Source organism: Dromiciops gliroides, chromosome 2 (genome assembly GCF_019393635.1).
Source record: "Dromiciops gliroides isolate mDroGli1 chromosome 2, mDroGli1.pri, whole genome shotgun sequence".
NCBI classification, from domain to species: domain Eukaryota; kingdom Metazoa; phylum Chordata; class Mammalia; order Microbiotheria; family Microbiotheriidae; genus Dromiciops; species Dromiciops gliroides.
Genome location: NC_057862.1, coordinates 67945437 through 67968635, shown reverse-complemented (window position 1 = coordinate 67968635; position 23199 = coordinate 67945437). Strand labels below are relative to the sequence as shown.

The 23199-nt window shown below is 39.3% G+C and overlaps 1 pseudogene; it reads right to left on the bottom strand.

Annotated features, from left to right (window-relative positions):
- Window positions 1-12660: 12660 nt before the first annotated feature.
- LOC122738292 lies at window positions 12661-23198 on the bottom strand (annotated as a pseudogene).
- Between the last annotated feature and the right edge of the window lies 1 nt (window position 23199).

The following is a 23199-nucleotide window of genomic DNA, read 5'->3' as shown; positions in this document are numbered from 1 at the left end:
AGTTGATTGATGTGTAGTTCAAGCATGTTTGTGAGCAAATTATGCACCTCTGCTTGCCTCAGTTTCCCCATCTGGGAAATGGGAATAATAAAAGCACTTACCTCCCATGGTTGTTGTGATCAAGTGAGATAGTATATATAAAGTGTTTTGTGAACTTTAAAATTATCTTTAAATGCTAACTTTTTAATATGATAGACATTATCTTATATGAGTTACAATTTGAACTCATGTATTCCTTTCTTTAAGACTGTCACTCAGACTCTATCCTATATAGAGCTTAATATGTGTCAGGTACTACACTTAGGTTCTTTGCAATTATTGTCTAATTTGATCCTCACAACAACCCTGGGAGGTAGGTGCCACTATTATAATCTCCATTTTATAGGGAAGGAACTAAAACAACCAGATGTTAAGTGACTTGCATAGTCACACAGTTAATAAGTGTTAGGAGCTGGATTTGAACTCAGGTTTTCCTGATTCCAAGCCCAGTACTCTATCTACTGTGCCACCTAGATAATAGGCAAATAGTAGGCAATTAATAAATACATGCTGATCGACTTATTGATTGGTAACTTTTGTTGCTTTCTGTAAATCTCTCCCAGCTTTCTATTTTCTTCTTTATTCCCATTCAATTTTCCTTTTATGTGGTTATAGTTAGTATGCACTATGTTTTGGTTGTTTCCCTCTTCACCCCACTCCCCAAACACTTTGCATTATTTCTTTTTTTTTTTTTTTTGTAGGCAATGGGGGTTAAGTGACTTGCCCAGGGTCACACAGCTAGTAAGTGTCAAGTGTCTGAGGCCGGATTTGAACTCAGGTACTCCTGAATCCAGGGCCGGTGCTTTAACCACTGCACCATCTAGCTGCCCCGCATTATTTCTTAAAGGTCTTTCCAGATTCATTTACATTCCTCATACTTGTTTTTCTTATTTGCACTATAATATTCCATTATATTAGTTTACTACCATTTATTTAACCATTCCCAAGTAGCAGAACATTTAGATGTCTCCCATTTTTTCCTTTCAATTATAAATAAAGCAGCAATAAAATTTTTTGAACAGCTAGCTCTCCTTAAAAAATATCTGGGTATAATTCCAGCAATGAAATTATTGGGTCAAAGGTATTTTTATAACTTCTGCTGCTTAGTGCCAGATTGCTTTCTAAGAAGATTCTATTAGTTTGCAATTCCACCCAGTAATAAATGAATGTACCTGTTTCTCCACAACCCTGACAGCATTAATTTATATTGCTTTTAGCTACTTTTGCCAATTTGCTATATTTGAAGCACTACAACAAAGTCATTTTAATTTCCATGCCTTTGATTATCAGTGAGGTTGAGTATTTTTCAAGTGATTATTATCAATTTGTGCTTCCTCTTTTATAAATCATTTGTTCACGTTCTTTGATTTTTTTTTTCCACTGGGGACCAGGAGAAGTCTGAAAATTTTTGACAGCTTCTTATATATTTTAGATGCTTTTTTATTGGTCTTGTGATATCTTACCAGTAATATTTTCTATGTATTTCATTGTGCAGAAATATTTAATGTACTTTTTGTTGTGTTCTTAATAACTTATTCTCTTGGGCAGCTAGGTGGTGCAGTGAATAAAATGCTGGCTGTGGGTTCAGGAGGACCTGAGTTCAATTCTGGCCTCAGACACTTGACAATTACTAGCTGTGTGACCTTAGGCAAGTCACTTAAACCTCAGTGCCCCACACCAAAAAAACCCCAAAACCCCAAAACCAAAACCAAAACCAAAAACCAACCAACAACAAAAAAACCCAAAACAATAACTTATTCTCTTAATTCTTATAGAAAAAGTAATTTCCTCTTTATAATAGAAATTTCTTCCTCCTCCTCCTCCTCCTCCTCCTCCTCCCCTCCTCCTTCTCCTTCTCCTTCTCCTCCTCCTCCCTCTTCTCCTTCTCTCTCTTCTTCTTCTTCTCCTTCTCCTCCTCTTTTCCTCCTCCTCCTTCCTTTCTCCTTCCTTCTCCTTTTCCTCCTCCTCCTCCTCTATCACTATCATTCTTTTGCCTATTAAAACATTAAAAAATAACAAAAAACCCCTCTTGTAACAACAAAGCATAGTGAAACAAAAGAAATCCACAGTGACCACATCAAAAAATCTATATCTTTTCCTATACCTTGGACATAGAACTCTTTTGTGATTAAGTGAATCGAAAGCTTCATTATAGCTCTTCTGGAGACATGATTGTTTTTTGCTTTGATCAGAGTTTTAAATCTTTCACAGTTATTTTTCTTTACAATACTGGTTTTTGCTAGTTGAAAGACACTCCCAGTCCTTTTCTTTTTTCCTTTCCCTTTTCATTCTCTCTTAAGTATCAGGAAATATGTTTTCTTGATCCTATTCACTCTCTGTTACTGTATTCTTTCTTCCATCCTCTACCTGTTTCCCTGTTGAGTTTCCTGTTTTGAAAACAAACTCCCTTCTTTCGATCTCTTTCTTCAACACTCCTATATTTTAGATAAGAGTGACATTCATTTGATCATAGACCCATCCCCACCACTTTGTCCATGTTTGTAGATTTCTCATGCATCCCACTTATGGTAATTACTAAGTGCTTACCCACTTCTTCCCCCTTTCTCCATTATTGTATTACTTTATTCTCCCTTTTCCTTCTTTATCTAAAACCCTCAGAATAGAACCATTTCATTCCTATGACCTTTATTTTTCTTATTTTTGTCCATCAATACTCTTTGAAGATATTAAGCTTCTGAAGGGATACTTATTTCTTCTCCCCCCTTAGAATGGTAACACTATATCATCATATAGCCCCTTCCATTTGCTCAAATGAATTTATCTTTCTAGGTTTCTCTTGAGTCTTGTATTGATATTTGAAAGCTACTACTCAGATCTGGTCTTTCATCATGAATGCTTTAAAGGTCCATTTCCACACTGTAGGTTTGTACTCAGTGTTGAAGGGTAAATTATTCTTGATTATACAGCTATCTTTTTTGCTTTGGGGTGTGCTCTCTGTCTCTCTGTCTCTTTCTCTCCCCCCCCCCCCAGAAGCTGCCAGGTCTTGTGTGATCTTAGACTGTGGTTCCTTGGCACTTGAATTCTCTTTCTGGCTGCTGGTTATATTTTTTCTTTGACACAAAGCTTTGGATTTTGGTTACAACATTTGTGGAGTTTTCATTTATGAATTATTGGAATACACTGTGAAGACCTTTTTTTTGGGGGGGGACTGGAGGGGCAGAGAGGAAGGCTGTCAGGTAATTTAATTATTCTTTTTTTATTTACTCATTTAGTATTTTAATTTTTTATTTAGAATTTTCCCCAAATTACATGTAAAGAAAAAATAATTTTTTCCACATTGATTTTTTAAAAAACTTTGTGTTCTAAATTTTCTTCCTCCCTCCCTCCTCAACCCTCCCTAAGAAATCAAGCACTTCAATATAAGTCATAAATGTGTAGTCACGCAAAACATCTTTATAGTAGTCAGGTTGTGAAAGAAAATAGACAAAATAACTTTAGAAAGAGGAATTAACAAATAAAATTATACTTCAATCTGTATTCAGATAACATCAGTTCTTTCTCTGTTGATGGTTTGCATTTTTCATATATCCTTCTGATAGCATCCTGCTCATCATTTCTTTCACAGTTACTATTGCTAACTCTATTATCTTCCATTCACTTCCCTCCACTTGATATTTACTCTTTTTTCCATCTTCTTTTATCCTATCCCTCCTCAAAAGTGTTTCTCTTTTTATTTCCCCTTTCTCCAAACTGCCCTCCCTTTCTTCACCTCTCCCCACCTTGCCTTCTTCCCCTCCCACTTTCCCTCAGGGCAAAATATATTACTATACTCACTTGCATGTGTATGTTATTCCCTCTTTGAGCCAATTCTGATGAGAGTAAGGCTCACTCACTCTCCCGCTCCATCCCCATCTTCTCCTCCACTCCATAAGCTTTTTCTTGTTTCTTTTATGTGAGCTGCTTTACCACCTTCTACCTCCCCCTTTCTGTTTCTTCCAGTGCATTCCTCTGACCCCTTAACTTCATTTGAAGATGTCATCATGGGTCAGCTAGTTGACACAGTGGAAAAAGCACCAGCCCTGGACCCAGGAGGCCCCGAGTCCACATCTGGCCCCAGATATAAACCACCCCACCTTGCCTGCCCCACCAAAAACAAGGATAAACAAAAAATAAATGCTTTACAGATACCATCCCTACTTATTTAATTCACACCTGTGCCCTCTGTCTAAGTATATTCCTTTCAGCTGCCCTAATACTGAGAAAGTTCTTATGAGTTGGAAGTATTATCTTCCCATGTAGGAATGTAAACAGTTTAACCTTTTAATATCCCTCATGATTCCTTTTTCCTTTTTACCTTTTTATGTTTCTCTAGGATCTTGTATTTGAAAGTCAAATTTTCTATTCAGTTCAGGTCTTTTCATCATGAATGCCTGAAAGTCCTCTTTTTAATTGAAGTCCCATCCCTGCCCCCCTCCCCTCCCCCCCCCCATGATTATACACAGTTTTGCTGGATACGTAATCCCAATTCTTTTGTCCTCTGGAATATCATATTCCATGCCCTCCAGTTAGTTAATATAGAAGCTGCTAGATCCTGTGCTATCCTAACTATGGCTCCACAGTATTTGAATTCCTTCTTTCTGGCTGCCTGCAATATTTTCTTCTTGACCTGGGATCTCTAGCATTTGGCTATAATATTCCTGGAAATTTTCCTTTTTGGATCTCTTTCAGGAGGTGATTGGTGCATTCTTTCAATTTCCATTTTACCTTCTGCTTCTAGAATACCAGAGCAATTCCCCCCGACAATTTCTTGGAAGATAATGTCTAAGTTTTTATTTTGATAATGGTTTTCAGGTAGTCTAATGATTTTCAGACTAGCTCTCCTGGATCTATTTTCCAAGTCAGCTGTTTTTCCAAGGAGATATTTCATTTTGCCCTCTACTTTTTTATTCATTTGGATTTGCTTTAGTTTGTCTTGTTTTCTTATAAAGTCTTTAGCTTCTATTTGCTCTATCCTAATTCTTTTTTTTTAAACACTTTTTTTTTTAATGGGGCATAGAGGGTTAAGTGACTTGCTCAGGGTCACACAGCTAGTAAGTGTCGTGTCCAATTTTCTGAGACCAGATTTGAACTCAGGTGCTCCTGAATCCAGGGCCAGTGCTTTATCCACTGCGCCACCTAGCTGCCCCCTCTACCCTAATTCTTAAGTAATGATTTTCTTTAGAGAGTTTATGTAACTCCTTTTCCATTTGGCCTTTCAAGCTCTTGACTTTTTTCCATGGCCCTCCTGCAATGTTCTCATTTCTCTTTCCATTTTTCCCTCTACCTTTCTATATCTTCCATCTACCTCTCTTACTTTCTCTTCAAAGTCCTTCTTGAGTGCTTCCATGGCTTGAGACCAATTCATATTTTTCTTGGAAGATTTGGATGTAGGGGCTTTGACTTTGTTATTCTTTTCTTCTGAGGGTGTATTATGATCTACCTTGCCACCAAAGAAGCTTTCCATATTCTCCTGTTTTCTCTGCCTGCTCACCTTGACTGCCTATTTCTTGGCTTTTAACTCCTTCATGTATAGTGCTGCTTCCAGGATATACTGACCCAAGCTACAGTGGGTCCCAGGAGGTGCGATTAGGCACTTTCTCGGCCCGCCTGGCCTGTAAGTAACCATGACCTGCCTTCTCTTTAACCCAGAAACAGAAGTTTGATTTAAATCTGATTCTCTATGGTTGGAAGCTTGGCGTGCTTGTGCCCTTCCCCCACTGGGGCAGACTCGACTCTGCTTACTGGTTCAGAATATGGATGTTCTACCCTAGCTCCAGCAGAGATTGCAGCTATTTCCCCACTGCCAGCCACTGAACCCCCTCACTGGGCCGTGAGCCAAGTTTCAGAAGTAGCTGCTGAAGATTCTGAGGCTCTGAAGGAGTAGCCTGCCTCAGGCTGGATCTGCACCGCCTTCTGAGTTCCTCTCTCACCCTGAATAGCAGGTGATCCCAGTTGCTTAATTAAGCTGTCTTGGGCTTGAAAATAGTCTCACTCTGTTCTTTTGTGGGTTATGCTACTCCAGGAATTGTCTTGTGGCATTATTTTTGGAGTATGTAAATGGGTTTATCAGGAGCTCAAGAGAGTCACAGCCTTTCTTCTGTCATCTTGGCTCTGCCTAATTTAATTATTCTTAGATTATTTCTCACTGATCTATTTTCTGGGTCAGTTGTTTCTATGAAAGATACGTTACATTTTCTTCTATTTTAGTCTATTGATTTTTTTCTAATAGTTCTTGCTTTTTTATATAATACTGATTTCCATTTGGCCTCTTCTAATTTTCAGGGAATCCATTAATTGGATTAAGTGTATCAGTCTTGTTCTAAAGTTATTTATTCTCCTTCAAATTTTTCCCACTAGAGCTTTTAGTTCATTTTAAAAACCTCTTTCTTCATTTCTTCATTGTTATGGAGTGATTTGCTCTTTCTAGGTTAAATGTTTGAGCATCTCTAGATCAGTTATAATTCTTTATAATAGCCTATGTCATAGTGTATTTAGATAGATACATAGTTAGATAAAACATTTATTAAACATATACTAGCATGAGATACTGTGCTAAGTGCTGGTGATATAAATACAAGCAAATAAGATGTCACTTACCCTCAATGAGCTTATATTCTAATAGGGGAAGATATCCTTGCAGAAACAAATCTACTGGTGATGGAGTAGAGGAAGCCAGAGAATATATAGAGCCAGGAGTAAAGGTCTTTTAGCCTGTTCTTTTCATGAAATAGTGGTCCAGATAACAGTCACTAGACAGAACTGGAAAAGTCAGGAAGAAACACTTTGTTTTCCTGAATCATAGTGTGGTGCTGGATAAAGCCTTACTTCCTAAAATTTTTTGGTGGGGTAACACTGGTTGATTATTATTGATATAACCATGATCTTCTGTATCATCCCTATACATATTTTCTCTCTCTCTCTCTCTCTCTCTCTCTCTCTCTCTCTCTCTCTCTCTCTCTCTCTCTCTCTCTCTCTCCCTATATCTTTATCCAGTTCTACTTTTCTGAACTCCAGTTTCACATCATAAATCTTTTGGGAATCTCAATTTGGATCTTTGATAGACAACTCAAATTTATTATGTCCAAAATAGAATTCAGTGTCTTTTTTCTCTAAACCCTCCCATCTTCCCAAGTTTCCTATTACTACTGGGGGCACCACCATTCTCTGAGTCATTCAGGCTCATGATCTTCGTGTCATCTGTGACTTGCACTCATTCTATATATTCAATCTGTTGTCAAGTCTGGCTATTTCTATGTTAACAACATCTCTAATAGATATCTTCTTTTCTCCACATATTCAGCCACAATCCTTAGTTCAGGTCTTTGTTACATTATACCTGAATTACTGCAATAAGCTTCTTTATCTCTACCCACTGTGATACATCCTGAACTAGCTGCTAAAGAGTTTTCCTAAAGTACAAGTCTGATCATATCATCCTCTACTGTTTTTTTTTTTTTTTTTGGTGAGGCAATTGGGGTTAAGTGACTTGCCCAGGGTCACACAACTGGTAAGTGTTAAGTGTCTGAGGCTGGATTTGAACTCAGGTCCTTCTGAATACAGGCTGGTACTCTATCCACTGTGCCACCTAGCTGGCCCTCTACTATGTCTTATAGAGCTCCTTATGACTTATAAGATCAAATACAAATGCCCACACTACATGACCTATCCTTTTCCTACTTTCCACTTCTTAGATGTTACTTCCCTCCACATAGTCTATGATCCATAAACATTAGCCTGCTTGCTGTTCTTTGCACATAACACTCTATTTCCCAATTACTCTCCATCTACTCAGTCTTGTAGACAGTAACCTAGTTCACTGTATGTTGTCTCTCAGAATATTACCTCCTTGAGGGCAGAGATAGTATTTTTAGCTATCTTCACATACCAGTGCTTAACGCAGCTCCACTGGCACCCCAAGCACTTCATAAATGAGTATTGATCACTTTTTCTTCTACCTCTCAGGATTAGTTGGCCCTGGATTTTAGAGGTTGAGAATGTTGGATCTTCAGGGACCTCTATGACATCTTAGGACAGAGTGCTCTGTACCTTAGCCCTGCTGGTCCTGAGGTGTTTTGACTGATGTGTCTTGACTGATTGCTTCTACTCATAGGCTTTTCCACCATTCCTGCTGTGGGTTTCTGAATACTCTGAGGATTTTGCAAGGGAAACCTCTCTCTAATCAATTTTCGCAAGTACATTTGTTAAACAACAGCTTTTCCCACAGTTTTTTGTTTGTTTGTTTGTTTTTTGGTTATAGACTGCTCAACCATTAATATCTATTTGCTTGGATGTCATATTTTTTAACTTTTTTTTTTTTGGTGAGGCAATTGGGGTTAAGTGACTTGCTCAGGGTCACACAGCTAGTAAGTGTCAAGTATCTGAGGTCAGATTTGAACTCAGGTCCTCCTGAATCCAGGGCCAGTGCTCTATCCATTGTACCACCTAGCTGCCCAGATGTCTTATATTTTTAGCTTATTCTTTGAACATTTCAGGAATGCAGTATGATCCTTGGCCTGTTATCCTTTTTTATGCTGGTTGACCAGCTTCTTAGATAAAAAGTTATAAATTTAGAGTTCATAGGAATAGTAGTGATTATTTGATCTTTCCCTGTCATTTTACAGTTGAGAAAACTGGGGACTAATGTGGTCATTGAGGTAGAAAATGAAAGAGTAGGGACAGCTAGGTGGTGCAGTGGATAGAGCACTGGCCCTGGAGTCAGGAGTACCTGAGTTCAAAGCTGGCCTCAGACATTTAACATTTACTAGCTGTGTGACCCTGGGCAAGTCACTTAACCCCTATTGCCTCACCAAAAAAACCCCAAAAAACAAAAAAAAACCACAACCCCAAAAAACAAACCAAACCAAACCAAAACAAACAAAAAAGGACAATAGAAAATGAAAAAGCCATGATTTACGCCCAACTCCTTTGACTCCAAATCTAAAACTCATTTTACTATACCATAATGCCTTCCTCTAGCTTTCCTTGATGCCTTTTATTCCACATCATGTGCTCAAATCATTGTTGACAACACTTAGAGATCATGTTTGCCCACCATGTACCCTTGCATTGTCCTCCAGTTCATCTGCAATTTTGATTATTCTGAGCTCAGGATACTGGCTCCAGAAAATGTCAGGCAGTGACTTAGGATCATTGGAAATGCTAGTGAATTTCTTTTTTTTGGTGGTGGGGGGGGGCAATTAGAGTTAAGTGACCTGCCCAGGGTCACACAGCTAGTGTTAAGTGCCTGAGGCTGGATTTAAACTCAGGTCCTCTTGAATCCAGGGCCAGTGCTTTATCCACTGTGCCAGCTAGATGCCCCAAAGCTAGTGAATTTCATACACAGTATCCAGCTCAACCTTCCCCTTTTATTGGCCTCATCTCATTGTCTATCTGCGTCAATGAAAAAATTCAACAGGCTACCTTACAAATTCATGTCTTAATGTGGGCATAATGTATTTTTTTTTTTTTTGCAGGGCAATGAGGGTTAAGCGACTTGCCCAAAGTCACACAGCTAGTAAGTATCAAGTGTCAGGGCTGGGTTTGAACTCAGGTCCTTCTGAATCCAGGGCCAGTGTTTTATCCACTGTGCCACCTAGCTGCCCCCATAATGTATTCTTTTTTTTTTAGTGAGGCAATTGGGGTTAAGTGACTTGCCCAGGGTCCCACAGCTAGTAAGTGTTAAGTGTCTGAGGCCGGATTTGAACTCAGGTACTCCTGAATCCAGGGCCGGTGCTCTATCCACTGCGTCATCTAGCTGCCCCTAAACTTTTGTTGTTGTTGTTTTGAGGGGCAATGAGGGTTAAGTGACTTGCCCAGGGTCACACAGCTAGTGTCAAGTGTCTGAAGCTGGATTTCAACTCGGGTCCTCCTGAATCCAAGGCCAGTGCTCTATCCGCTGCGCCACCCAGCTGCCCCATAATGTATTCTTAATCTGTTTTGACTTTATCCGGGTAAATTGCTAAACAGATTTACTTGAAATAGCTGTTTTTCTGCTCTGTGCCAGCATTTATTAAGGACTCTGGAGGGATATTAATATATAGAAGCAACATCATTTTGAAGGAGAGGCTCTGAAATTAGGGTTTTCTCTCTTGGTGTATGGGATAGAACACTGGATCTATAATGAAGGAGACCCGTGTCTAAATTCAGGCTTAGGCACGTGTTAGTTGTGTGATCCTAGGCAAGCCAGTTATACAGTTCCTAGGGTTCTTTTAAGGATTGAATGAGTTAATATTTGTAAAGTACTTTGGAAACTTGAAGATCTATATAAATGCTATTGTTATTGATGATGATGATGATGATTGATGATGATGATCACAGCAAAATTTTTTATCTTCCTCACTACTGAGTCAGCTCTATGACTGAAGCTGTGTTATGCTATTGAAAACTATCCAGGCAAGCCTTTTGATTTCCTTTGCATTTAGCACAGTATCTGGCACATAGTAGGCACATGATTGTTGGTTAATTACTCTTTTTGTTTGAATAGAGGGTAATCAATGCATACTCATGTTATTCCAATCAAGATTTCATGAAGATGAGCAAACAGGCAACTGAATCAATAGTTATCCTTTCCTTCTTCAGCAATGTTTTTGGTTATCAAAATATTTGTGATTTTTTTCATTTCATTTATAATTTTTTACTTCTGTAGCCATCTTGAAATTTTTTCTGAGTGAACTTTAAATTGTCTCACCTCTTTTATGTCTTTCTTATCTTAGTATGTATTCTGGACCAGCTGCTTTTACTGACTTGAGCTGATTTTGTGCCATTTCCCCTTCGTCACATAGCACATCAGGCACTGATGTAGTAGTATCTCAGTGTGTGGGTTCTGCTATTGTTAGGATGAAAATAGATCCTTACAGAATACAGACAATTCTGTTCATGCCTATTCGTCTTCCTTTCAACTTCATTTATAAATGCTTTGGGGATGATCCCATCAGATTTTCTACAGGCTCTTTTTCTCCACTGCTTTTCACTCTTGGTAAAGGACTAATTTTCATAATCTTCCATCCTGAGATGTTTCCCATGACTACCATGTGTCTCTACTTGGGATGAGGTAGTTGTTGTGTTCTTCTGGTCCCTTCACTTTGGTGATTATTATTGAAACCAGTTAAACTTCTATGAAATGGTCATAATCAGGGTGCATGTCTTTAAATTTTTTCCCATTTTTTTAGAATCAATCACTTGTTCAAATAGGCTGTGGTTGAGCTTTTTGAAAATTTCTTTTATAGCAGAGGAAGTAAAAGGAAAAAAATAAACATTTATTAAAGGCCTAATATGTGTCAGGCACTGTGCTAAGTGCTGTGTCAATATAAACTCAGTTTATCCTCATAACAACCCTGTGAGGCAGATGCTATGAAGATTCTTATTTTATAGTTGAAGCAACTGAGGTAGACAGAAGTTAAGTGATTTGTTCAGGGTCCTGACTAAGCCTATATTGAACTCAGATCTTCCTGATATCAGGCCCTGGGCTCTGTGTATCCATGGTGAAACTGAGTTGCCCTTAGCTGCCTAGGTCCTGATATTAAAGACTTAATGATCAATAAACATAAACATTTCAGGATACCATGAATTGCGGTCACATGTTGTTTTTAAGTAATATTATAGCTGTATAACATGTCTTCTCAATCATTTTAATCCTTATGTCTAATCTCTTATTAAATTCTACCTTTGCTGATCAACTATGCTAGTAATACCGTTGCTTCTGAAATGAACTTGATATCAATAAGCAGTTGTTTTCTGTCATTTAATATTCATTAAATTCTATTCATTGTGATTATTATCCATAGCTTGCTATGTCCATTACCTTACAATCCCCTTTTAGAAGAAAATAGTCAAGATATATAAGACTGAGGTTTCTTAGTCTACACATCTTTGACCTCTTTCATTTCCTTAATTGGGAGTCAGTGAAACTCAGTGAAACTGGTTTAGCCCTAGACCCCATGACAGTTCATAATGCATTAATGCTAAGATTTAATTGTCCCACATATCAGGCATTGCCTCTTTTGCCCTCTCCTGACTTGCTTAGTGTAGTATAGTAAGGGTTAAGCTCCCTAGCTCCCTGCTCCTGCTTCCTTTTTTCCTCATTCCTTATTAGGCATTTCAGAGACTATCCTAATTCCAGTGGCCCACACCATCATATTCCCTTGCCCCACTGGTTACAGTGCAGTGCCCTATTGGTAACATGTCAATGTCAGCTCTTTGTCTTTTTTTTTTTTAATTTTAGAAATTGGCATTTATTATCCAAGTTCAAGAACGTGTAGGGGAGATGGGGAGGAGCACATTCAGAACAGTCAAAGAGGAGCCCTATGAGGAACGGGGTTGGGGAGGAGCCAGGAGTCAGGATCCTGGAGCCCGGACCCTCCCTCCTTGCCTGCTCCGGCTGGGGTTGATCCTGATGTCTGAGCCTTGGTCCAGGGCATACAACGAAGCACACGATCGGACGAAGGTCAGGGCAGAGTTTTAGGGGAACGTCAGGGGGAGGCCATTCACTCATCCAAGCAAAGCGCTGGGGCTGGGACCCTCCGGGGATCAGCCAGGCGGCTTCCCTTTATGGAGTCGAAGCATCCCAGCCCAATACCCCCGTCACAGTCATTCCTGGAGTCCGTCTTTTTGCTGAAGAATCATTCATCGTCTTTCTAACTTCTTGTACTTTGCTTCTAGTTTCTTTGAATATGCATCCAACTCGTAGGCTGCCTTCTCAAGAGCTGCTACTTGCTCCTCAATTAAAGTGATTTGATCCAGATAAGGCTGAAGTGCTGCTTATTTCTGGTTTAAGTCCTTTAGGTTTCTACTTATGTTTACTGCAGTATCTTTTCTTTCTAGGTACTTCAAGCTAGTCAGTTGGTTCATATTTTCCAAAAGTTTATAGTCTTCACTGGTAGCCATCAGCTTGCCTGTCAGGTACGTGGCCATTTTGGAGAACAGGTCCTGGCACAGCCCCGTGATGTCCGCCTCGGCCCCTCCACCATTGCATGGTCTAGGCTGGGAAGGGAGGGATGGGGGTGGGAAGAGGGGAGGGAAGAGGAAGAAGGGGACAGAGAGGGGAAGGGAGAGGAGGGGAGGGGGAGAAGAGGGGAAGGAGGAGATGGGGGAAAGGAGAGAGGAGGAAAAGGGTATCAGCTCTTTGTTTTAAAATTATGTAGTAGAGGGGCAGCTAGATGGCGCAGTGGATAAAGCACTGGCCCTGGATTCAGGAGGACCTGGTTCAAATCCGGCCTCGGACACTTGACACTTACTAGCTGTGTTACCCTGGGCAAGTCACTTAACCCTCAATGCCCCTCGAAAAAGAAAAAGAGAAAGAAAAAAACAACACCACTATATAGTTAATCTCTGAGTAGCTCTGGCTCAGTGCCTTTATTCACATGATTGAGATTACAAGTGACAAAAGAGAACATTAAGCGAGCTCTAGGGTGGAAGGCCTCAAGGAGGAAGTAAGAGTTGAGCTGGGAAGTATCTATTTTTTTTATCAGGGAATGAATTAGACCTGGGATGAATAGAATCCAATCTTTTTTTTTCTGTTTAGAATTTTCCAAATTATATGTAAAAAACAAATTTTGACGTCAATTCTTTAAAACTTTTTGTTCCAACTTCTCTTCCTCCCTCCCTTCCCACCCCCCACTCCCAAGAATTTAAGCAATCCAATAGAAGTTATACATGAGTAATCATGGAAAACATCTCCACACTAGCTGGGTTGTGAGAGAAAAAAGATAAAAACAAAACTTCAGATTAAGGAATTGTCAAAAAAATTATGCTTCAATCTGTTTTCAGATATTATAAGTTCTTTCTCTGTAGATGGATTGCAATTTTCATAAATCCTTCAGAGTTACATTGGATCATTGCATTGCTGACAATAACAACATGCTTCTTACAGCAGATGATCTTACATTATTGCTATTGCTCAGGGATAAGTTTCACTGACAAAGCCTGTCTGGGGACTGTGTCAGCTCGATAATGGGGTTGGCCTCTACTTGCAGCCCAGTATGGGCCCCTCTAATCTGTCTTTGGCTGGAAAATAATCTCAGCTTGTCTTTTTTGTGGGTTTTGCTGCTCCAGGGGTTGTTTTATTGATATTTAGGGGGTAATTGTGTCAAGAACTCTGTGTGTTTAATGTCTTTCCTTCACCATCTTGGCTCCACCCCTGGAAGTCAGAGTCCAATCTTAATATAGGTAATACTGCACAATAATCTCTCTTTTTTTTTTTTTTTTGCGGGACAATGGGGGTTAAGTGACTTGGCCAGGATCGCACAGCTAGTAAGTGTCAAGTGTCTGAGGCCGGATTTGAACTCAGGTACTCCTGAATCCAGGGCCAGTGCTTTATCCACTATACCACCTAGCTGCCCCCACAATACTCTTACTATAACACAATAATTTAAGAAAACAGGCTCAGGGAGATTACATATGACTTGACCAGAGTCACAAAGGTAGTAAATAGGACAGATAGAATTTAAATCTAGGTCCTCTGACCCCAAGGTCAGTTTTCTTTCATTTCATTTCATTTTGTTTCTTCTTTTCCTTGGTCTTTTCTTTCCCCTCCTTTCCCCTTCCCTTCTCCTTTTTCTCACCTTCCCTTTCCTCTGTCCCTTCTTCTGTTTTCCATTTCTCCCTCCCTCTCCTCCTTCCTTCTTTCCTCTTTTCTTTTTAAAATAAACAACCATTTTAATTCTCTTCCTTCCAGTTTCCTTCTCTTCTATAAAAAATAAAGAAAAAATATGCATGGTAAAGCAAAACAAATTCACCCTGTTTTGACCATATCCAAAATTTGTTTATTGTTTTGCATGTTGAGTCCATCACCTCTGTATTTCCTGACAAAGTGTGCAGCATGTTTCATCAGTCCACTTTTCCTTGTACTTGGTCACACAATTCTAATATTTTTTATAATTTTCTATTCAGCCTCATTGTATTTCTACCCCTCACCAACAACATTCATTCCAAAGGTTCCTTCCAATTCCAAATCTATTATCTTGTGATCCAAGAATATTTGGATTCATAGTCAGTTTTCCTATCTGTAAGACCCAGTTCAATTTGGGTCTCATCTAATCTCCTAATTTTAGAGAAGAAAATTGAAGACCAAAGAAGTCAAATAACTTTTTGAGTTCACCCATTTTGTTAGTAACAGATTCAAGAATGGAGCCCAGATCTTTGGATTCCATAGCCTATAGTTACAGCATCTTTGCTGCCAATGGGGGCAACAGAGACTGTTGGATATTCAAGTTCTTAGAGAATTTTGAAACATTAGTCTCTAAAACTTTATCTTTTGGTCATAAATGGAGATCAGTTTAATGGACTGTAATTTAGAGCAAATAAAAAGAGAATGATTTTGATTGATTGTAAGCTCCTTAAGGGCAGAAATTGTGTTGGTTTTTATCTCTGAATTTCCAGTGCTTAGAATAATGTCCTGGATTAATGGGCACTCAAAAAATACTTACTGAATTCAAAGTTATTTTCATTCAATTCCTTGTGTAACTTAAGCCATGTGGCACTGAAAAGTAGCACAATAATGAAGGAATATATGTTTGAAACTTGGTTTCTTCATCTATAAAATATGGATAATGATCCTTGTGGTACCTGCCTCACAGTGTTGTTTTAAGATTTAGATGAGATAATTTCATATTTGTAAATGCTCTGTGCTATGTAAATAAGAGCCAGTTGTGATGATTATGGTTTTTGGGGTCTTTCACATCTTCCTTGAGAAAAAATCACATACATTCTTTTGGAATAATCAAGTTCGTTAGGAAAGAATATTTCCCAGTCTTGTAGGGCTAAACATATGACTTTTCTCATGGCTAATGTGAAAGTACTAAGGTGCTTCAGATAATTGGGTATCGTTAAAATGAAACTTCTGCAGAGGCAAGGAGGTCACAGGATGTTAGGGGTTCTGAATTTCATAAACTAGTGCTAGGATACTTAGTCATCTCCATTTTTGGCCATGAGACACAATATCTTATCTTGGACATTTAGAGTCAGGGGAAAGACTTCTCTTCAAATCCCTTTCTGACACTTCTTAGGTGAATTATCCTTAGCTGGTTACTTCAGTCAGTCAGTCAGCCAGTCAGTAAACATTTTTAAAGTTCCTAGTTTGCGTCAGCCACTGTGCTAAACAGTGGGGTTACACAGAAAGATAAAAAGTCAGTCAATTCCTGCTCTCAAGGAGTTCACAATTTAATGGATGAGGCAACATGGAAACAACTATGTTGTGATGTTTAAAATCTAATGTGTGATCGTCTTATCTGCCCCCCCACCCAGGGTATGTGTGTGTGAGAACTAAGTTTACTGATAAATTAGGCAACAATTTAGGCTTTTAAGCATTTATTAAGATATATTAGGGGTGAGGGGAGAGGGGAGAGGAGAGAAGAGAGAGCCAACTTTACCTAGCTAGCCATACTTCCAAAGAGAATACGTGAAGTTCTGAAAGTTAGGAGATCTGTCTACTCTGCCTGCTCCTGCCACCACACACCTGTTCCTGAATGTAATATTAAGTTTTAGAGAATGTTTCAATTTTTGTTTTTATTATATGTTTCATGTGTAACAACTGGACAGTAATTGTAAAATCTCTAAAAAGATTCTGAATTTCCTTAGACATGTTTTTGAGAAGTCTCATTGTTTGATTTGGTCATTGACAAAGCTATTTAAAGCTGTGTTAAGATCAATTTTGTAGGAAACTTTCCATCTGATTACCAGTATCTGAAACACCCGAAAGACTTTAAAATCACACGTGGAACTTTACAACTGAGGCTTGTTATTTGATTATCAGCATCCACACCTGAAAGACTTCCATTCTGCAACTACAGCCAGAGGACATCCTAAGAATAATCTGAGAAAAGACTTCCAAAGAATTAAATGGACATTTTCCTGTTTTCCTTTTCCCCATTGCATACACTGTTTATAATGTCCACTTACTAAAGGGGAGTGCCTCCTTTAGTTTTTCTCTGTTTGTAATGTCCACCTGCTAAAGGGGAGTGCCCCTTTTAGCCTCTGTTAATGTGTTCAATTTCTTTTCTCCCTTTTCATTCGCTTTACTTTGCTAGTCATAAGTATCGGTAATATTATTGCTTTGTGTAAGGAAACTATGTTTCTTCATGAAGCACAGGTGAGAGTGTGAGAATCAGGGTGCTACCCCCTGCTGAGAAAGACATTGTGTGAACTAGGGCAACGCCCCCCTGAAAAGAAAGCATGTGACTGACATCTTCTCTTTCGTTCCAGTGGAAGCTTCCTTCGAGGTCAGAAGAGGGGCAGTCCCCACACACAGCTCCAAACTAATTGGCTTATTCATTGATTGACATGACTTACAGGAGGTCTATGAATAGACATAACTTCCAGATGTCAGGAAGCTTCCAGACACTAGTCACATGCTTTCTTTTCAGGTGGGTGTCACCCTGGTTCTCACGATGTCTTTCTCAGCAGGGTGTGGCACCCTTATTCTCACACTGTACAGACAAGATATGTTCAGGATAAATAAGAAATAAATCATCAGAGGGAGGACATTGGAATTAAGAGAGATTGGGGAAGGTTGCTTGAAGAAGGTGGGATTTTGGATGGGACTTGAAATTAGCCAGAGAAGCTGAGGGGTAGAGATGAAAAAGAACACTTCAAACATGGGGGACACCCTGTGAAAAAGCTGAGTTGGGAGATTTTATCTTGTTTGAGTAATATGAAGGAAGCAAGTGTTACTGGATTGAAGAGTGGGGAGTGGGTCGAAGGTATAAGACTGGAAAAATAGAAGGGTATAGGTTTTGAAGAACATTGAATGCCAAACAAGGACATTTATGTTTTACCCTGTAAATGATAGTGAGCTACTGGAGTTTAATGAATAAGACTGTGACACAGACATATACTTAGGAAGATCCTTTAGACGTCTGAGTGGAGGATGGATTGGAGTAGTGAGAGACTTGGTGCAGGGAGAAAAATTGGCAGGCTGTTGAAATAGTCCAAGTGTGTGGTGATGAGGGCCTGTGCCAGAATGGTGACTATTTCAGAGGAGAGAGATATTGTGAAGGTAGAATGAATAGGACTTGGCAACATATTGGATGTGGAAGGGGGCAAATGTGTGTGAGAGAGAGAAGAGTCAAGGATGATGCCTGGGTTTTGAATCTTTCAGAGCCTCAGTTTCCTTATCTGTCAAATGGGGAGATTAATAGCTCCAGTACCTGAAATCAGCTGATGTGAGGATCAAATAAGATAGCAAATATAAAGTGCTTTGTATACCTCAAAGTGTTATATAAATTCTAGCCATTATTAATGTACATAAAGCAAGTTCTAAATCTTTGGGTTCTACAAAAAAGTCAACTATCTGTAAATAAAAATATGAGTAGACTTTTTCCACAAAGCTATCCAAACAGACCTTGTGGCCATATAGCGCCCCCCCCCCATCCCTTTGAAGTGCTTTGTGTCTTTGGTAGGCAGCATGGTGATTGCCACTACAGTGTTTCTGGGACAGTGAGAGCCTTTTAAAAATACAGAATTACTTTCTTTTCAGGAAACATTGTAAATTGGAACCTGGCAGAGAGAAGCCAAATAAAGTCAGCCGTTCTCCCAGATGTAGACCACTAACCAGGATCAGTCTCTAGCTTACAAGCACGGGCACAAAGACAGCAGCAGGAAACCCATCTTTCTGGCTCAGGGATATAGGGAGAGGTGAGGGTACAGATGTTAAAAATGGATATTTGGCTTTAGGGACTGAGTTTCTATTTGGCCAGGCTGTGATTGAAACCTGGGAAGGTAAAGGCCCCTAACAAGGAAGGCTTTGAACCATCACCTGGCAATGGAGCCAGCTGTTTGAGGAGCCCAATTTAAGAACAGTTAGTTAATTACCACCCATAGAAAGAGAAGGCCTTATAATGGAAACAGTGAGATCTTTTCTATCTGGTGGTGTGAATGAATTGCTGTTAGGTAAGTGGGAGGCTGTCTCCCAGAGCCAGAGTTATAGGAGGGCCCCCTCCCCCTCCTTATTTCTGCACAGGGGAAAGCATCATAAAGGCCTCCTCTGCAGGCCTAATTCTGTGTTGTGTATTTTGACAAAGATGCTTTTTCATCACTAGGAAAATAAAAATGTCGTAAAATCAGAAGGTAGTGAAGTGTAAATAGAATCTAAATGAGCCTCGACACAGTTAATCCAAGGGTCAGACTTGAAATGGGCTGTCTTCCCTCATCATCTCCAGCTGCTTAGGTATCTGGACATTTCTGGGAGTCCTATACCTTGACAGTTAGCTGAAATGGCTCAGTTGTCAGGGTCCATACTCGGGGGTGGGGTGGGGGGGAGAGGATGTGTGTTCAGTGTCAGACAGGGAAGCACTCACTCATTCCCTGTTATGGGACTTTTTTATTTGTTTTGTTTCTAAAGAGTGGCTTCTTGTACATTTTATGGAGAGAATCTGAGCACAGGCTTTGCCTTCATTAATCACAGGGATGGCAATCAGAAGGCAATTATGGTCTCACAAGGAGAGATATAAGATTTCAAGGCCCCAAATGAATCATAATAGAGGATGGAATTAATGATAGACGCTCAAGCCTTGTACTTGGAGGTCGTGGCCTGGCTCCTTGCCCAAGCAGGCAATGACTCAAGCAGCCCTTGGGCTTTGAATTAGAATATCAAGGGTATATTTCATCTTCCAACTTCAGGGCTAGCTTGCCTTGGGTCTTCTAAAGTACAGGACCCTCAACCAAAGGGCTGCCATGTCATCTAAATTTTCCATGAATGTGTTAGCCCAGGGGACAGGGATGGGTTACAATTCTGTATTTTGCATGGGACCATCTAGTAGAGAAATGATCACCAAGTTTGTATATTGCAACCAAAATACCTGGATCAAAAAATGGCTCACCTATGCTTTTAATATCATCTTAAGGTAAATAATTTAGGCTCTTAGTACCCAAATTATGATCTTTGAAGCCAGGGCCTGTTTTACATTGTGTTTATATCTCTAGCACCTAGGACAAGGCCTTGCCCTTAATAAATGTTTATTGATGGATTAAACTAGATAACTGCAACAGTCTGATAAGCAGGCCTCCTGTATCCCTTAACCACTTTATCTGGTATGTGGATTTCAGACTGGTCTTCATATCACTTCCACAACCCCATGCCCCTATTCAAAGAGCTTCTTTTGCTGCCTACTGCCTATTGTAGGTAAAATAATCTGGTAGCCAGGTGGCACAATGCATACTGTTTTGGTTTTAGAGTTAGAAAGGCCTGAGTTACAATCCTACTTCAGACAACTACTAGCTGTGTGGCCCTGGGAAAATTATGTAACCTCTCTTAGCTTGTTTCCTCATTTGTAGGACTTATATATGTCATTTGTGTGAAAATTTCGTCTTCTAGACAATTGTAAACTCTTTGGGAAGAGGAACCATCTCTTCTACCTATCTTGTACCCTCTATAATTCTGATCATATAATGAGCACTCAGCACATATTTGTTAATTGTTTACTGACAACTTTCATCAATTGTGAAAAAATCAATCACTGGGATTTCCCCTTAAAATCCCCCTAATGATTTAATAGAAACATGATTGATATTGTATCAAAAGGAAATGATCCTAATAATTTTAAGGAATTTCCTCCTGAAGCTACAAACTTCACAGTCATAGATTAAAATGAATAATGCAGTTTCAAAAATCCAGCAATCTTGTGCATCTACTATATAACTCCTAGGCAGGGCTTACTTTAGCATTAATTCAGAAAACTTAATTTCATTTCCCAGTGAAAGCATTTTTAACCACCAGGGGGAGCTCCTGAATGACAGTAGGGATAGGTAGCTTCTCTGGGTTACTATGGTGGCAGGCAGTTTGCCAATTACACAAACCCACTTGAAACCCATGAGCCCAGAACTTTCATTTGCCTCTTGTCCTTGCTTATTTCCTGTCCCTCTGAGGTTTTCCTTAAGGAAACTGTGAAATCAACAAATTGTCTACATCTTTCAGACTAAAAATAACCATTTCCTTCCAGTCCAGGGACTTCCTGAGCTTGTGATTTCTTTACCCAAAGGGACAGAAAACAGATGTAGGGATATCTGCGGTATTTGGTCCTTGATGTTTTATGAGGTTTATGATAATTTAATACTGGTTAGTTCTACTTTGCTTCTCCTCTCCAGCCTCAGGTTTAGATCAGCTGAACCAAATATTTATTTCTGGGGTAGGAAGGGGGCGGGGAAGAGAACTCTCTCTAATACTTTTTCTCTTCTCTTATTTCTATATCTAAGCTTTAAGTAAAATATAAACAGCTGAGGGTTTTTGTTGGCCCATCAGTTTTATTTAATAGCTTCTTGAACATTTGGGAAAAGAATAAAGCTTCTAAAACTTCTTCATTCCTCTGTCCAAACGTCCACAAGCCTGACTATTAATGCCTTGAGTTTTCCTATAGGAAAATTCACTCTAAAAATCCTGATTAGCAACTGTATTGCACCTTACAGTCTTGAAGAATTGCTTGAGGGAACAAAGTGGATTATCAGAGTTACATAGCCAGTATATGTCAGATACAGAGACAATGAATATGCTTAATCTTGATTCCAAAGCCAACTCTATTTACAATCTAACCTCACACATATTAGCAATGTGACTCTGGGCAAGTCACTTGCTAATTGTCTGCTTCAGTTTTCTCATCTATAAAATGGGGATAATAACAACAAGTACCTCTACCTCCCAAAGTTGTGAGGTTCAAATGAGTTAATATTTGCATATTCTTTTGCAAATCTTAAAAATCTACATAAATGCCATTATTGTCATTACTATTATTATGACAATAAATGTTTATTTAAGTGCTTATTATGTTCTAGAGACACTGTGCTATGTTCTGGGGACATAAAAGGAGGAAAAAAGATAATCTTTGCCCTCAAGGACCTTACAATCCAACTGGGGAGATAACATGTAAACAAGTATATACTAAGCAAGCTATATACAGGATAAATAGGAAGTAATTAACAGAGGGAAGGCACTAGAAATAAGAGGGGTTAGGAAAGTTTTCCTGTAAAATATGGGGTTTTAATTGGGACCTAAAGGAAGCAAAGGAAATAAGAAGTCAGAGTTGAGGAGGGAGAACATTCCAGGCATGGGAGACAAAACGCCCTGAGAAAAGAGATGTAGCATCTTTTTCCTGCAACAATCAGGTGGTCAGTATCCTTGGATTAAATAGTGCCTGTCAGGGAGTAAGATATAGGAAGATTTTAAGGGCAGAAAGGGGCTGGGTTGTAAAGGCTTTGAATGATAAACAGAGCATTTTATATTTGACCCTGGAGGTGATAGGGAGTCACTCGAGATTTTTTTTTTTTTAGTTTCAAAAAGCTTTTATTGGTGACTCCCCCAAAGGCAAAAAAATCAAAAAACTATCCACTGCAGAGACAACATTTTGTAATAAAGAATTAGTATCTTTATCCCCTGCTTTCATCTTCTTATGAACACTGAAGAGCTGTTTTCCATGTCCAGATCCATGACTTGTTTTAAAAAGGCACCTATAATTGTGGCCCTCCACCATTCTATATGCCAGTAGTAGGCATTGTGCTGCCTCAACCACAGACTGTAACAGAATTAGAAAGCTCTTTTGCCCAATCTAACAAAATATTTAAGGTTGTATTCTGCTTCCTTGTTACCTGCTAGAAAAATAAGAATCTCCAAGTTTTTCCTAACCGTGGTTAGAACACTCAACATTTGAAAAAACACACCCCTATCTGAAACACCTGAATTATTACAAGTTGTTGATCATAAATGTAGGGAGGTGAAGCTCAAAACTAGACGTGTTAAACTGTATCCATCCTTGAGTGGATAATTAGAAAAAGGGATGATTTGTCTATTAGGCTGGTTAAAGAGGTCCTTCGTACTCCTGCAGTGAGTGCTCCTAAGAAGCCCCTTTCCCAAATGCCAACAGTGCTAGGTGGCTGATGATAGAGATTGCAATGAATCTCACAAGTATTGTAGGCCCAAACAGTGCCATCCCAGAGATAGCCAGCAGAGCGCCCAAGAGAGTTCAATGACCCAAGTGATATGCTGGTAAAGGCACGAGTAGAGGAATCACGGGTGACTTTTAGTGCCATTTTAATTTAACAAGCCATTAGTAGACCATCCCAAAGACTCCTGACTTTCATCACCGAAAGATATTTAAATCAATTACTGTAGGAAGACATGATTGGCAGGCTGATATCTTCTGGTAGAGATCTTCAAGGGAGTCCCAGCTAGACCCCAGCATG